The following is a 6,000-nucleotide window of genomic DNA, read 5'->3' as shown; positions in this document are numbered from 1 at the left end:
CCATAAAATGAACATGTGATAATTGAGACTGGTTTTATAAGATTCACAAATTAGATTAAGTTACAACATCTACCAATATTCCATTTTGTAAGCATACGACAGTGTAAATGTTGAATGGTGGTAAGCAAAACAACATGTAACTCAATTATATATGTAACGGCCTGTCCGGAGGATTTTTGTTAGATCTCTAAAAAATAAAAATTTGTTTTTGGCTATCTACCATTAAGACTGGTTGTTCCCTATGAACTTCATGTGAAATATATAATACGAAATCTAATTTTTTAGATGTGAGATATATTTTTGAGTCAACTAACAGTGAAACTTTTCAAAATTTGACCTCCAAAAAACAAATCAGGAGTTTTGTGTGGATTGAAGGGAGTAGGATATTAGGATACTTCTCATAAACTCGATTAGTTTTAGATTAATTCTATTAAAGCTATAACTCATTTTTGTTTATTTGAAATGTTATGTATTAACAAAATCAAGTTTCATTATGTTACATTTTTATTCTACTCTTTATTTATAATAAGAAAATGAATAAAATTTCAGAACAGAGTTTCAATTTTAAGAAAATGGCTTCAAATTAGTAAATATATATGTACAATCGTTTCACTTGTTAACCAATATATATGAGTTTGACCTAATTTATTACACTAAGGAGTACTTTATATTCAACTAGACCCATATGGGATATCTCATAGTTAACCATTAACAAAAAAAAGGACTATTTCCACTTTAATTTGTTGCCCTGAGATTTAGCCAAATTTCACTTTAGTGCCGTGAGGTTTGCATAATTTCACTTTTGTGCCCTGAGGTTTTGACTACTTACCATTTTAGTGACCTATACATAACATTCTTGGTATTTTATACTCCCTCCATTCATCTTTTATCTTCCCACTTCTCTAATATATGTGGTGAGTATTTTATTGAAATGGGAAGATAAAAGATGAATGAAGGGAGTACTAAAAAAATATTTTAAACGTAAAGGCATTTTTTTTTTTTTTGCAATATTATGTTGATTATCCAATTTTGTATGCAGTTTAATATCCAATTTTGCAGTTTATTTTACTGAAAATGTAATTAAGATAAAAGTTGACTATTAAATGTTTTAGGTCACCAAAATGAAATTTTATTCAAAACTCAGGTTACCAAAATGGGAAGTAGACGAAAACTCAGGACACCAAAGTAGAATTATGCAAACCTCAGAGCACTAAAGTAGAATTAACCCAAACCTCAGGGACCAAAATGGAAATTATTCAAAAAAAAAACTATGAAAAGCTACTGTAAAAACTATTGCACTTTTAAATATACAATCAGTATATGACCAAGTAATAAGTTTAATAACCAGCCATACGCAAACCGCGGTAATAACTAAGTGAATAAAAACACATAGATGAATTGGAATTTAGAAAGTAAAAAATTGACGTAATTTTGTTTATTTGGCAGTTCAATACATTTTTAACGTCTATTATGGATTTGATATGAATTTGAAACCAGTTTGAAGAAAAAAATCGGTGATATAGTAGATTATATATAGTTACTACAATTTTTCTATATATTTATCGTACACTGATTTATTCATAGTTAGCTGGTTTTTGGATTTTTATTCCCACATAAAATCGTAATTCTTGACTTTGTTCATTTTTATTTAATTTTTTGGCTCATTTGACAAAATCGATATGAGATTTATTTAATATTTTTAAATGGTAGCTCAAATTTTTTAAATCTTATGTGAATATTATTTGTAATCTAATCAAACACATTTGATACGTTATAGAAAGTCAGAGTTAAAACTATTTCACGCCATCATTAAAGTTGTTTATTTTTAATATTGTCATTGTAAAAAAAGTTCTCTGCCAAATGCTAAGTAAATGTTAATCTTTACTTTTTTTTTTCCTATTGTGACATGTTACTTTTTCCTGAAATATTTTTTTTTTTTCAAAATAAAAATTAGTTTTTTTCTAAGGTTTTTTTAAGACAATTACGGGTTTGGTTATAATTAACAACTCGAATCTTTTGTAAATCTTTTAAATATTCAAAAACAATTTAAATAAAATTATCTTTGTTACTACACGAGTTTCACTAAGTAGTAAAAATCGATTTTTGACAATATTTAATATTTGTAAGAAATTAAGATCTCTTTTTTTTCTCAAAAAGATTAATTATGTTTATACAAAAAAATTAACACTTTTATACGTTTATTATATGATTTTTTTTGCGTTATAAATATTTCTAAAATAAATATTCTTTATAAAGTTATTTTTCTATTATTATTTTAGTAACGAATAATCGATAAATTATTAGATCCACTTCTATTAGTATTATTTTTCTCATAAATTATTAGATCTACTTTGATTAGGATAATTTTCTCATAAATTATTAGAAGGGAAAAGCTAGATCTACACTTATTAGGATTTCTAAAAAAGTTGGACTCTCTAATATCGCTCGAAAAGTAACTCGTGTCAAGCTTATTAATACGGATGCTGTAGCTATCCCTTATCACAAGTTTGATTTTATGCACTTCCACAAGTTAGAGTGTCGCCGTCAAAAAGACTATGTGCTATCAGGTATATATATTAGTTTATAGTATTAACTTTATGTAATCAATATCTCTCTTTTACAATGAATTATAAGTTTCTTTCTAAATAATTGTTGAAGACATCATTGGAGTTCTTGTGGAAGTGCATGGTGACAACGATGACATATTGGTACTCAAATCTTTTGTAAATATTTTAAATATTCAAAAACAATTTAAATAAAATTATCTTTGTTACTACACGAGTTTCACTAAATAGTAAAAATCGATTTTTGACAATATTTTATATTTGTAAGAAATTAAGATCTCTTTTTTTTCCTCACAAAGATTAATTATGTTTATAAAAAAAAAATTAACACTTTTATACGTTTATTATATGATTTTTTTTTTTTTGCGTTATAAATATTTCTAAAATAAATATTCTTTATAAAGTTATTTTTCTATTATTATTTTAGTAACGAATAACCGATAAATTATTAGATCCACTTCTATTAGTATTATTTTTCTCATAAATTAGTAGATTTACCTCTATTAGATCTACTTTGATTAGGATAATTTTCTCATAAATTATTAGAAGGAAAAAGCTAGATCTACACTTATTAAGATTTCTAAAAAAGTTGGACTCTCTAATATCGCTCGAAAAGTTCATACTTTATATATATGTATTGATTGATGTCAAGTTTCATGGTTTACGTAGAATATAACTCTTTTCTTATTCCTAATGTTAATCTATTGCTTAATATAATTATTACGTAGTTATTCCTAATGTTAATATATTGCTTATTATAATCTCTATGAGCAGATCATAGAGATTGTGAAAGCTAGAATCAGAGGACGAGACTTTCAGCATATGACTAAGGAAGAGATAAATTAGCTTAGGCAAAAGAATCTATATGTAATGAGTGCTTAATATTTGACTACTTGTACTCTATCTTTTTATGATATATATATAATACATACTCACATTCCACCAAAAAAAAATAATTATTACGTAGTTCACAAAAGCTGGAGACTCTAATATCGCTCGAAAAAAGTTTCTTTTATTAATATAGATAGAAGATAGATATTGATATCTCTTAATTCTAATGCTAATAGTATAATTAAAAAAAAGTCTCCTTTAGTTATATATATTGATTGATTGATTGATTGATTGATTGATTTGGATAAATTTCTTTTACCAGTTATCAGTTTAATTAACTTCTTCAATAATAGGTCCCAATTTAAATTTAATTGGTTAGAATGGATTTGTAGTCATCGTTACGTAAAAGTACGTTTTCGTTTAGTTTAATTTTATAGATTGAAATAAAGAATGAAGTTAATGATCAAAAAATAGAAAATTTCAATCCAAGACAATACGTTATATGGAGTATTATGAAGTTTTATTCACGTAACTAATAAATGCATAGTACTGTATTAATTAGAGTTGATCCTCTATTTCACTTTTAAAGTGGTTATATGCATAAGGAGAAGTAATGAGACACAAAATGAGACATAGGTGATCCGCTCTCTCCTTATTTATTTATCCTTTGTACGGAGGCCTTGTCGAATCTTATGTGGCGGGCGTTTGAAGATAGATCACTACGGGTTGCTAATGGAGCTCCTTTCGTTTTCCATCTGCTCTTTGCGGACGATAGTATCTTCTTTACTCGGGCTACGATGGGTGAGGTGGATATAGTTAACTCTATTTAGAGGCGATATGAGGTTGCGTCGGGACAACTTGTAAATCTAAATAAGACCATGGTCTCTTTTAGTAGAGGGGTTTCGAGTGCTCAGCGAGAAATGGTAGCTAATTATCTTGGCTTAGGGTGGTGGCCGAGCATGATAGATACTTGGAATTTCCTACGGTTGTTGGAAGATCGAAGAAGGCAATAACGGATATCATTCAGGATAAGCTCAACAAAAGATTACAAGGTTGGCGTGGTAAAATTTTGTCTAAGGCTGGTAAGGAGGTTCTTATAAAGGATATTGCCAGTTCACTCCCTACCTATGTGATGAGTGTGTTTCAAATCCTGGCTACCTGGTGTCTCGGTTTTGGTGGGGTCATGAGGAAGGACGACGGGAAACTTCGTGGGTATCTTGAAGGATGTTGGTCAGACCGAAGTGCGTTGGAGGGATGGGATTTCGGGACTTCCGCCTATTTAATCTTGCTCTTCTTGAAAAACAAGCTTGGCGCCTCATTGTGAACCCGGAGCCTTTGTGGGCTCGACTGATGAAAGCTAAATATTTTCCTAATGGGGATTTTATGGGTGCTGAGATTGGTAACAATCCTACCTATACTTGGAGAGGTGGGAGCGAGGTCGGTCCTAGAGAAAGGCATAAGGCGACGTATTGGTAATGGTCGAGACACTTTGATCTGGGTTCATGCGTGGATTCCTTGTTCGCAATCAGGACGGGTCATATCACCTTGCCTATCTGGCTGTGAGATGTTGACGGTGGCTGAGTTAATAGAACCAGACAATAGGGGTAGAAAACCAAGAAGCTTGACCAGCTCCTTCAACCATTTGAGCGAGAGCGGGTCACTAATATCCGACTTAGCCCGAATGAAGCTGATGATGTATGGTATTGGGCTCACGAGAAGGATGGGTTTTATACGGTTCGAACAGCTTATAAGATGTTGGTTGTGGACATGGTTGATATGGCTGAGATGTCGAACTGGGAGAGGGAGAAGTGGTTATGGAACAAGCTCTGGAAGGTCCCGGTTTGGCCCGTGTGAAACTGTTCTTCTGGCAGATGTGTAATGAAGCTTTGGCGGCAAGAGCAAATATCGTATCTCGAGTTGGAGGTGAGTCTTCTTCTTGTCCTTTTTGTCATTTACAAAATGAGTCGAGTCTTCATTTATTTTGTAATTGTGGGGTGGCAAATTAGGTATGGGAGGGGGTAGAGCTGCGGTGTGGGGAGGATGAGATTAGAGGGAGTGGCGTGAGAGAATGGGTGGAGCATCGTTGGAAGGAGTTAAGGGAGACAGAGTATGGGAAGTTTATGGTCGGGTGTTGGGCTTTATGGGAACATAGGAATAAGGTGGTTTTTGATGGTGTGGATGTTGACCCGTCTAACACTACAAAAAGAATTAAAACAGGCGACTGATTTTGGCGACTGAAATCAGTCGCCAAAATCAATTTGGCGACTGAAATCAGTCGCCAAACGTCAGTCGCGGACCTTAGTCGCCTTTTCTAGCTTTGGCGACTAAAGTCGGTCGCCAAATTTGGCGACTGAAAAATCAGTCGCCAAATACCAAAAATGGCGACTGATAGGGTAGTCGCCAAATTGGCGACTGATATCAAGGTAGTCGCCAAATTGGCGACTGAATAGCAGTCGCCAAATGCCAATTCAGTCGCCTTTTTTGGGTGACGTAGCTTGATTTAATTTGAGTTAATTTAGCGGCGAATTGAGATTTGGCGATCGCAATTCGATCGCCATTTTGGCGACTACCTTGAATCGATCGCCAAATTGGCGGCCAATTTCGA

Source organism: Silene latifolia, chromosome Y (assembly GCF_048544455.1).
Source record: "Silene latifolia isolate original U9 population chromosome Y, ASM4854445v1, whole genome shotgun sequence".
NCBI classification, from domain to species: Eukaryota; Viridiplantae; Streptophyta; class Magnoliopsida; order Caryophyllales; family Caryophyllaceae; genus Silene; species Silene latifolia.
Note: the sequence above shows the minus strand (reverse complement) of the source record.